Source organism: Carassius auratus, chromosome 25 (assembly GCF_003368295.1).
Source record: "Carassius auratus strain Wakin chromosome 25, ASM336829v1, whole genome shotgun sequence".
NCBI classification, from domain to species: domain Eukaryota; kingdom Metazoa; phylum Chordata; class Actinopteri; order Cypriniformes; family Cyprinidae; genus Carassius; species Carassius auratus.
The window spans coordinates 22722230-22734299 of NC_039267.1; the positions used below are offsets into that span (position 1 = coordinate 22722230).

A 12070-nucleotide genomic window follows, 5' to 3' on the forward strand; every position below is an offset into this window, starting at 1 on the left:
TGACTCGAAGTTGGCACTGTGCATGTAAAATACCCCAAGTAGGCTTACAGGTTTTATTTATTTTATTAACACAACTTCTCTCCTCCGGACCGTAACCCTCCCAGTCCACCAAGTACTGAAATCCGCGTCCCCTCCTTCTAGAGTCCAGAATGCGATTAACCAAATAGGTGGTTTCCCCATCTACGAGACGCGGTGGGGGAGGGACCGGGGTAGGCGGATTAATGGGAGAATGAAATACGGGCTTGATTTGGGATACATGAAAGGCGGGATGAATTCTCCTGTACATAGGAGGGAGTTTAAGGCGGACTGCCTTAAGCCACACCTTTAGACCCACGACGTATACGGGAGGCCTAGACCGGTGGCAATCGGCTTTGGCCTTGGTGCGCGCCCCCACTTGGAGTAGAGTATCGCGGGCTCTGGTCCAAGTGCGGTGGGACCTCTGGACGAAGGTGTAAACGGAGGGGACCGCAACCTCGGATTCCATACTGGGAAAAATAGGTGGCTGGTAACCTACACTACACTCAAAAGGAGATAGGCCCGTAGCTGATACTGGTAAGGTATTGTGATGGATTCTTGGAGACCAAACATTGCAACACCCTTTCCAAATCTTGGTTGGCTCTCTCGGTTTGACCATTGCTCTGGGGGTGAAACCCTGAGGACAGACTTACAGTCGCTCCCAGTAATTTACAGAATTCTCGCCAAAATTTAGACACAAATTAGGGTCCCCTGTCACCACGTCTATCGGGAGGCCATGTAAACGAAAGACGTGGTCTATGACGGTCAACGCTGTCTCCTTGGCTGAGGGCAACTTGGCCAAGGGAATAAAGTGGGCGGCCTTCGAGAACCGGTCCACCACGGTTAAAACAACCATGTTGGGGGGGAGGGCGGTAATAAAATCTAGAGCGATGTGGGACCAGGGTCTCGAAGGAACTGGCAGCGGTTGGAGTAACCCATCAGGAGGCCGATTGGAAGCCTTACCAGTGGCACAAACCGAGCAAGCCAAAACAAAACTGTGAAATGTCGCGAGCCATAAGTGGCCACCAGAATCATTGCTTGACTAAAAATCTAGTACGGTTAACCCCTGGATGGCAAGCTACATTAGAGCAATGTCCCCACTGGATAACATTGGACCTTAATCCCTCCGGCACAAATAAGCGGTTCGGTGGGCACCCGGGTGGAGGCGTTACCCCTTCTAAGGCCGTTCTGACCTTCGATTCGATCTCCCATGTGAGAGTGGAGACCACTAATGTCTCAGGAAAAATACACTCGGGAGTAGACGGGCTTTCGGAATGGTCAAAAATACGTGATAAAGAATTGGGTTTGGTATTTTTGGAACCCGGGCGGTACGAAATAGTAAAGTCAAAACGTCCGAAAAAAGTGCCCATCGAGCCTGCCTGGAGTTCAACCTTTTGGCGGTGCTAATGTATTCTAAATTCTTGTGGTCAGTCCATACTATAAAAGGAACCCCCGATCCTTCTAACCAGTGTCGCCATTCCTCCAACTGCCAACAATTCTCGGTTACCAATATCGTAATTTCATTCTGCAGGAGATAAACAATATGAAAAATACGCGGGTGGACCTTGTCGTCTAAGGGAGAACGTTGAGATAACACCGCTCCTACCCCCACCTCTGACGCATCGACCTCCACCACGAACTGACGTGTAGGGTCAGGGGTAATCAGAATAGGGGCTGAAATGAAACGGCTCTTCAGTTTGGCAAACACAGCCTCAGCTGTGTCTGACCACCTGAACGCAGTCTTGGCGGAGGTCAAGGCAGTCAGAGGCGCGGCTAGTTGGCTGAAGTTGCCAATGAAACGCCGGTAGAAGTTAGCGAACCCCAGAAACCTCTGTAGGGCCTTACGGGAATCTGGGCTTGGCCATTCTACCACAGCCTTAACTTTCTCGGGATCCATGCGTATTCCCTCAGTCGACACGATATACCCCAAAAATGGAATTGACTGTGCATGAAACTCGCATTTCTCCGCCTTGACAAAAAGCCCATTCTTTAGCAACCTCTGAAGCACTCGTCGGACGTGCTGCACATGTTCCTGGAGAGAGGAAGAAAAAATCAATATGTCGTCCAGGTAGACATAAATGAACTGATCAATCATATCTCGCAGCACGTCGTTGACGAGTGCCTGGAAGACCACTGGGGAGTTGGATAGCCCGAAGGGCATAACCAAATATTCAAAGTGCCCTCTGGGGATGTCAAAAGCGGTCTTCCATTCATCCCCCTCCCTGATGCGAACCAAATGATACGCATTGCGTAAGTCCAGTTTTGTGAAAATTGACGCTCTCTGCAACCTCTCGAATGCTGAAGACATCAACTGCAAAGGATAAGTATTCTTAACCGTGATGTTGTTCAGTCCCCGGTAATCAATGCAAGGTCGCAGTGATCCATCCTTCTTTCCCACAAAAAAGAACCCCGCCCCCGCAGGAGAGGAGGAAGGGCGGATGAATTTAGAAGCTAGAGAATCAGAAATATATTTCTCCATAGCCTCCCTCTCTGGAACAGAAAGTGAATAAAGTTTGCCCTTAGGCGGAGACTTACCTGACAGTAATTCTATGGCACAGTCATAGGGACGATGCGGAGGAAGAGAAGCAGCACGAGACTTGCTGAACACTTCCTTCAGAAGGAGGTACTCAGCGGGCACGTTAGACAAATCCACCACCTCCTCCTGTAACACAGACACAGACACAGACGGACAGGGAGACACCAAACAAGACTCATGACACTTTTTACACCAGGACAGTATGGAATTAGAGGACCAGTCTATTTTGGGGTTATGGAGGAGGAGCCAAGGGTGTCCGAGGACAATGGGTGCCAGGGGAGAGTCAAGGATGTGAAAGGAGATGGTCTCGGAGTGATTGCCAGATGTGATGAGTGTAATGTCTGCAGTGATGTATGAGATGGTAGGGAATTGCTGTCCAGAGAGGGCGTGAACCGTGATGTGGTGCGGAAGAGGTCTGAGGGGAATGTGGAGCTTGTGTTCCAATGTACTTTCCATGAAATTACTCTCTGCCCCTGAGTCCAGTAGTGCTTGACAGTGGTGGGTCTGTGCTGCCGACCTCAGTCTTACCGGGAGGAACGTAGAGGATGATGATGGTGATGAGGTCTTCTCGGCGGAGATCGGTCCCCTGGATGGGGTGCTGAGTAGACCCCTCCTCTCCATCCGTGTGAGACGTGCATCGACCCGTAACGCCAGCTCAATAAGTCCATTGAGAGAGGGGGGAAGATCCAGGGCGTAGATCTCCCTCTGGACGCGGTCAGCCAGCCCATGCAGGAACATGTCCCACTGCGCCTCCTCGTTCCAATGGCACTCTGCCGCCAGGGTCCGGAACTCGATCGAAAAGTCTGAGACGGATCTCTCATGCTGGCGTAACTCCGCCAGCCTCCTGGCGGCCTCCCGTCCTGCGACGGCCCGATCAAAGACCCGCCTCATCTCGGCGGAGAGTGCCTGAAACGAGTCGCAGCATGGGTCCTGGTTCTTCCACACTGCCGTCCCCCATAGTGCCGCTCTCCTAGAGAGCAACGTTAGAATGAAGGCCACCTTCACTCTTTCGTTAGAGAATGTTCTGGGCTGAAGGGAAAAATGCATATCACAACGGGTTAGAAATGCTCTACAGAAGCTAGGCTCACCCGAGTATGCTTCCGGGATCGGAAGGCGTGGTTCCGGCTGGGAGGCGGTCACTGGTGGTATCGGGAGAAAGGGCGGTGTGGGTGGCGCAGTGGGAGCTCGAAGAAGATGGAATTGCTGGGTGAGCTCGGACACCTGCGTCACCAGGGCTTGAACCGCGCGACCAGTGTCGTTAAGACTCCTCTCCTGGGAGTCCATCCTCCGAACACTGTTGCTGAGAATTTCTTCAAGGGTGGAATGTTGACTGCTCGCTGCCTCCATAATGGTCAGATCCTTCTGTGATGCTTGGTAAATGAGACAGGAGGCAAAAGCGAGTAAACAGAGTTTATTGTACAAGATGTGATGATGGAAGGTTGGAGAGTGACGCAGGAACATCGATGGCAGCACAGACTGGTGAGTAGATGGGTTGAGTGCGCTGATGACGATGACAGTGGTGGTAAATCCAAGTGCGGTGAATATAATCCGTGGATGAAGGCAAAGGTCCAACAGAAACCAGACAGGAGACAAATCAAGGCAGGAGCACACAAACAAGACATCAGCCACGGATCTACAAACAACGATCTGACAAACAGGAGACGAAAGACAGGGTGTTAAATAGGCTGTTGGAATGAGTAGCACCTAACACCCACATGAAACTATCAACATGACGTAACATGAATACAGCTGGAGACGGTGCATTCACGAACCGTGACAATTTGAGTAGGCTTGTTTTGTTAAAAATCGATAATGGTGTAATGCTTCGTTGCAGAACGAAGCCTGTGAAACATGAAGGTAAGTTTGTGTGCAGATTAGGCTAATTCCTGCCTAGTCACCTCATCGTTTTTTGTCCTGCTTCACTTTCATAGCTCTTAAACGTTTAAAATGGAGTTTAGGAAGATGTATGTAACCACAGTTAGCTTTGGTTAACTATTGAAGCCTTTTCTCATGTCAAAAGGCTCAACGCGACCGCCGACTTTGTTTGTGGCAGATCAATTTCCGCCTTAATTTTTTGATTTTTCCTATTGAATGTTTACGGTGGTAAGCAGTTTCCAGCTCACCACGCCCTTGGTACGAGCTACCACGCCCTTGGCAGTATAAAAGCATCTTGTTCCATCAAAATCACTGTAGTGAGTCAGGAGTTGGAATGGCGAATATTGAAAACAATCGGGATAGAGTATTTTAGCATCTATTTAGCATAGCATTTATATAGTTAATTAGCATAGTTGTTAGTGTAACATTAGTATTGTTAGAAGCATAGTTAGTAGCATAGTATTGCATCAGTTAGGATAGCTTCAAGTTAGCATAGATTTATATAGTTTGCTGTGTGTGTGTATATATATATATATATATATATATATATATATATATATATATATATATATATATAAATTATTTTATTAAAATATAGATTTTCAAACTCAAGTCAAATCAACCAACAGTTTTGCCAGCATTGTCTTAATTGTTGAATTTCAATATCATAAAAAACTATAACAAGACACACACCATGAGGTTGATACAGAAGAGTATATATATTTTTTTATTTATTTATTGGTTTTAATTTCAATAGTGTGTACTTTTTTGGTGTCATTTCTTTGAAAATAACGAACAAAAGAATACAATAAAAAATGTCCTCAAGGAATCATCTTACTGAATGACCACTGGATTATGGAATTATGATTTTTTTTATATTGTTTTTCTTTTTATTAATATATTTATAAAAAGTAATAATAATATAATAAACACTATCATCTATCTTGTTTACAATATTTCTTATTTAAATTCAAGTGAGCATTGTGAGTAATCTTTATATCTTTAAAAGGACTTGGAACACAGATTGCTCTTGTTTTGTTCATTATAAAAAAACATTCCGGTGGGAAAATATTTATAGTTTTATAATTTTCGTGTACTTTGTAGATGGTCCCTAGCTGGCCAAACCACTTCTAGAGACTTTATGTGTTGCAACAAATAAAGAAGGATTTCAACAAATAAACTGTGATGTGTGTTCAGTTCTGCATTCTAATGCTTTTCAGATGAGCCATTTTTTATCAATTGTATGCATCCACTAAGAACTTATTGATGTATTACTTTTGTATTACTTTTACAGAGGAAAATTGAGATATCCCGGGCAGTTATACATTTCAGCATTACAAAAACTAAGCAGTAAAGAAACAGGAGTTCAAGCTTCTTTTCTCCCTCACATAAAAATATTCAATTTGTGTTGTAGTATCTGTGTTGTATCCCCAAAATGCACCAGTTACTGTGGTACCGTTTTGTTTTAAAATCAGTCATATCTACACTGTCAGAAAAAAAAGTGCCAAATTTGTACCTTCAGGGGTACAACAGTAGCCTCAAGAGTACACCCGTTGTACCCCTTTAACATGGGTACATATCTGTACCCTTGCAGTATGTACCTATCAAATGCAAATATGTACCTGAATAAACTGGATATGTGCCTTATAGTGCTATTGTACATTATGTAAACGGTGCAAATTAGTCCTTTTTAAGGTTACTGCCTTTTGTATTTTGTGATGGCAAATTTGTACTCCATATACAGCACAAGGTCAGAATGCTGTTTATCACATTTTTAAACAGTCAAAACTATTACAGTCTCACATTTTTTTCACAGGATGAATGATTTAAGCTCTATCACAATGTGTCATAACAGGATGCATATATTGAGCAATTTTTTTTTCTCCAAAAACAGTTGTTTATACTTTATTTAAAGCATTTAAAAAATTGTAAACAGCTAAAATATGAAGCTTAAAATTAATCTAAACTTTTTTTCAAAATCAGTTAATCCCATTTCACCAAACTTTTATAAACCTTACAATTTCATTAAATGTAACTAATAAATTACAAAGAAATTTCACCTTTTTCAAAACAGTACTAGATCTCAATAAGTATGTTTTTCTCTACTACATTCTTCATTTTCTAAAAACAGTTTTGAACATTAAGCATCAATCATATTTTTATAACAGTACACATATGATTAATTGTAACTTTATACCCTTAAAACATTTTTATCACAAACATATTTCACCAAACACAGTACTACACATTTGATTTGAAAGTTTTAACCTGCACCCCCCATTATGGGAATCACATACATAAATGCTCTTTTAATCCACATCGCTGTGTATATTGCCCGGTCTACTAATTGTATAAAACAAATAAAAGCATTTCAACTGGGCTTCGCTGTATTTAGTGGCGTAATCTCAATGTTACGGTTGTTTCTAAGGTTGATGTTTTCATTAGCTGTGTGAGTGTGAAAAAAAGAGCCATAAAATAAACTATGGATAACATTAAAGAACATTACAAATATTTAAAATAAATCCACAGCTTTCACACGCTCCTTGGATGCTCTCATTTCCCAAGCTTTCCCTTACTCGAAGGCTAATAAATGTATTTCAAGCCCCTGCTTCATGTGTAAATTTTGGAGAACCAGGACTTAAATCGTTCACTCAGGCATGTAAGAGGCACCAAAATGCTCTGATTCGGTTTGGTTCATACCGGTTCCATAGGTACATGGCACTGGGTTTCAGTACCCAAACCTAAATATCAATGACAGTCATTCGAAGTATTTCCGCAGGGTGTATGCTTCCCCTGCTGGATTGCCACTCAATACTTATTAGAGATTCATAATTTCTGATTCGCTTTAATATGTGCTTCACCCATGAGTAATGTGAGCATATGAGCATGAAAAATTAGGGTGATATGACGTGTTGATTAAATACATGATCAACTGGCTGAGATCAATATATATATATATAAAATAAATAAATATAACAGAAATAAAAAATAAATAATAAGAAAATACACATAACTACAGTTGGTTTCCTCTGGTACCTCACTTGAGCTTAGGGGGGTGATACTTCCTCCATAAATACATTGAGCAACATTTCCTGCTAAGTTTCTATGTTATTCTGATTGCTTAATGCCATGTTGGCAAATATGCTATTGTCAAATATTGCTCGTTGTTTACGGCTAGTTTTTCAGTTGTTTTAGGTATATTGGTTGTATTTTAAAAAGCTGGTAACCTAAGCGTAACCCAGTTAAACTTACCACAGCTGAGGCCTGTTTTTAAATCTGTGTTTGATATGAAATAGGCTTGCTGCTGAAGGATCTTGCGGATGTTGTTTCATTAATTAAACGTATCTTATATATAGGACTATTATTTTCATCAAGCTGGGTTTAAGTCAGTGATATGCTGTTGCTTAAAGCTATACAGTGTATCGGTAATGTGCTTGTAACTTAACATGCCACTAAAGTTGTTAATGCTAACGATTATCTGGATAGGGCAACAGGCTGTTGCCTAAACTGCGGGCATTGACCATATGCTGGAGTGTATTAAAGGGACATGCTGCTCTTTTCAGCTGCTTATTGAAGAAGAGCACCCCTTTATTGCTTCTCTTCTTAAAGGGCATACTGCCCAAGTTTATACTATTTCAGAATGTCCTTGCTTTAACGCTATTAGGGTATTGGTAATTTGTTGCTTGTTAGGGCTTATCTAGTATTTAGTATCATGTTTGTTGCTACACTTGCTTGTTATTGCTTTAAGCTATTGGTTGTTACTGCAAGTGTGAAAACTTTCAATGTTTAAGCTGTTGTTTAGGCCATCTGATTGTTCTTGAAATATGTTTGCTGCTTATGGCTCATCTAGTATTGGGAATGTTATTTCCTTAAGCTTCTTTGACTTCTGCAACATGCTGTGTTTAAATAAGCAACATGCTTGTTGCAAAGCTATAGTGTATTGTTAATGATTTGTCATTTGCACAAGAGCATATGTCAGTGGGAGACAACCAACCTGTAAACTGATGAGTTGATTTGAGTTATTATATGCTGTTTGAGTTTTAAATGGATGCTGAAGCATTTAGGCCAGGTAGTATCTGCAATCTCTGACCCGATCGTTGCTCATTTCTATGGCTGCAGTACGCCATGTGTGCTGCTGCTGCAAACTAGGCTGCCAATTCTACTGGGGTTTCTGCATCTTTTACAGGCATTGCATTAAAGGGGCTTGCTGCTCTTCTTAGCTGCTTATAAAAGAACACCCCTTCACCGCTTTCTCCTGTAAGGGGCTGCTGCCCCTGTGTATGTTATTCCAGAAGTATATGCTTCTTTCAGAATGCCATCAGATGTGGTTTGACCAGTTCTGGTAACATAGACAATCGCGGACCGGGAGGAACTAAACAGACAGGGAGGTAATCTGGGGAATGGAGAACAGGTGGGGATTAATCAATTAACTAAACAAGAAACGGGCCATGACCAAACATAAAAGGAATAGGAAGTCCATGAATGTAACACTCACTTCAATGTCTGACTTATATTTCCTACGGAAGGCTTTAGTTGGGTAACATTTGTGAACTAACTTAAATGTTATTTCTTTAATTACATTGGTAAGCAGATATCTATGAGGCAAGGTCCATACTTTCTCCCACGGTATGTTATTATATAAGGAATCGTCATTACCTCTCTTTGAAAAAGGGCACAAATTTTATAGTTCTTTTTTTTGTTGATCTGCAGAAAAACAAACATTTCCGATCATTGTGTCAGTTAAATTCAGAGTGTAATTACATGGCCATGGAAATGCAGAACCCTGCAACATCAAGGACACACCAGAGGGAATAGCATTGAGAACAATAGCATATTCATCAGCAGATACAGGAATATTATTTCTGCCTGCCTTGTGAATTAAAAAGCTGTCCAACTGAAAGAAGATTGTTTTCAAACCAATTGTCAAAAAAGTGATTTATTCTTTTAAAGAATATCCTTATTGTTCCATAAATAATATCTGTGTGGAGAAAAGTTGTGTTTAGCATCTACTTATGGAAATTAGGAAGTTTGATAGGATTTTTTAAACATTATAATTACAAAGTAAAAGGGAATTCAGGCCACCAAATTTAGAGAAAATATAATAAGGGATAATATTCCAAAGTGAGGAATTCAGCCATTCAGACACATTGTGTGTCAGTCTGCTTCACTCTGAATCACACATGCACAGTATCATCAGCTCCTCGGTTCACGAATTGGACACGTCCGACAGAAACGGTTCTTGACTCGTGAACTAGTGATGGTCAATTCGTGAACGAATCGTTCATTTTAACCTGTTCTTCTTAGTGAACCGGTTGAACCAGTTCACCAAATCGAACTGAATCGTTTGAAACGGTTCACGTCTCCAATAAGCATTAATCCACTAATGACTTAAGCTGTTAACTTTTTTAATGTAGCTGACACTCCCTCTGGGTCAGAATAAACCAATATCTCGGAGTAATTCATTTACTCAAACAGTACACTGACTGAACTGCTGTGAAGAGAGAACTGAAGATGAACACCGAGCCGAGCCAGATAATGAACGAACACGCCCACTGCTGGAGCAGTTCTCGTTCTCGAGTCAAGAACCGGATATCGCACGCGCGATTCAGCGTGAAGCCAACTGACTCATAGCATGTCTGAACCGAAGTGATTCTTTTGGTGATTGATTCTGATTCTGTGCTAAATTTATGAGCGCGGGTATTTTGAGGGCTTGGATGAAGGGCAATCTGGCGAAACGTAAGTTCATTTAATAACAAATACATCGCAATGGATTATGTTTAGTAAGTGAATCATGGTTTCTGCGCTGATGACACCTAATTTATTTGCTTTATATCTTCAAGACTTAAATCCTCATATGCACATTATTGCTGTTACTGTATTTGGGTGTTGTTGCAAAATTCAAATGTAAACTTTTCATGATAATGAGGTTTTTAACTGACTAAAGTTATGATAACTGATTTTATATATTTTAATGTTTGATAGACGTGATGGCATTACGTCATCGCCAATGACATCATTACGTCGAGAGTAAAAAAACCGCTGAACCATTTTTTTCAACCGGGTTATTGATTCGAACCGTCCGAAAGAACCGGTTTGCAGGAAAGAATCGAACTTCCCATCACTATCGTGAACGAGTCAGTCTATTGTTTGTTATCTGTCTCGGCTCGGTGTTCATCTTCAGTTCTCTCTTCACAGCAGTTCAGTCACTGTACTGTTTGAGTAAATGAATTACTCCGGGATATTGGTTTGTTTGAACTCAGAGGAAGTGTCAGCCACATTAAACAAGTGAACAGCTTAAGTCATTTGTGGATTAATGCGTATTAGAGATGCGAACCGTTTAAAACGATTCAGTTCGATTTGGTGAACTGGTTCAAAATGATCCGGTTACATCAAATGATTCGCTCATGAACCGGATATCATACACTGCTTTGTTTTGAACTATCTCACAACAGACACGGAAGAGAAGACAATGCTGAATAAAGTCGTAGTTTTTGCTATTTTTGGACCAAAATGTATTTTCGATGCTTCAAAAAATTCGAACTGACCCTCTGATGTCACATGGACTACTTTGATTAAGTTTTTCTTACCTTTCTGGACATGGACAGTAGACCGTACACACAGTTTCAATGGAGGGACTGAGAGCTCTCGGACTAAATCTAAAATATCTTGAACTGTGTTCCAAAGATAAACGGAGGTCTCACAGGGTTGGAACAACATGAGGGTAAGTTATTAACATACTTTTGCTATGTGAGTGAACTAACCCTTTAATGGGGAAAACCAGAGGTGGTAGATTGTTTTAATATCAATGAAAGTTGGTGTTTAGATGTAATGATGCTGAAAAAGGTATGCTGTCCTAATTTAGAGCACAGCGATGCAACAGCTGGCCGAACAAATATATGAAATGGAGCAAAGGTACTCAGAGTCTATTTTAATCATTCTTGGAGTTTTAATTAAATCAAATCTCTCCCGTGAACTGCCAAAATACAAGCAGCACATTACGTGTCCCACCAGACACAGTAATATATCGGATCATTGTTACACAGCAATAAAAGATGCATATCACTAGAGTTGGGTCCGAGTCCACCTTTGTCGAGTACGAGTCAAGACCAAGTCCACAAACATCGAGTCCAAGTCCGAGTCCGAGTCCAAAAGGGGCCGAGTTGGACTCAAGTCCGAGTTCTTAAAGGCCGAGTCCGAGTCGAGTCCGCCCGAGTCCAGAAAGTAATTAATTTAAAAAAGATTATGAATTGGAATTGTCCATTTTTACATTATATTAATATTTTAACCTTTCAACCCATTAAACCAATGGCAATATAAAAATGTAATAAAAAAATACCACTGTTACATCTAGTCATTGCCATTGAACATTTTTATTTTATGTCAACAGAACTAGTTTCCTATCAAAAACGTTTTCAAAGGTTTTATTGTATTACAAGTGCATGGAAATACAAATGAACCTATTTTATTATTGTATCACACTATATTGTCCTCCAGTTAAAGATGACATTTCAGTTATTTAATGTCTCTCCCCCACATTTGACCTAGGTAAAGTGCAGCCAATGAGGAGATCCTTAATGATGACATTATGAATTTCTTGTTGTCTTGGAGAACTTGCATCATAAAGTTGCACTGCTTGTTTGGTCA

At 41.2% G+C, this 12070-nt stretch overlaps 1 protein-coding gene across 1 annotated transcript in view; it reads left to right on the plus strand.

The window, feature by feature from the left end:
• Positions 1-12070, plus strand: part of LOC113043661 (CD44 antigen-like) — a 59731-nt gene that overhangs the window by 4023 nt on the left and 43638 nt on the right. The window lies entirely within an intron of this gene.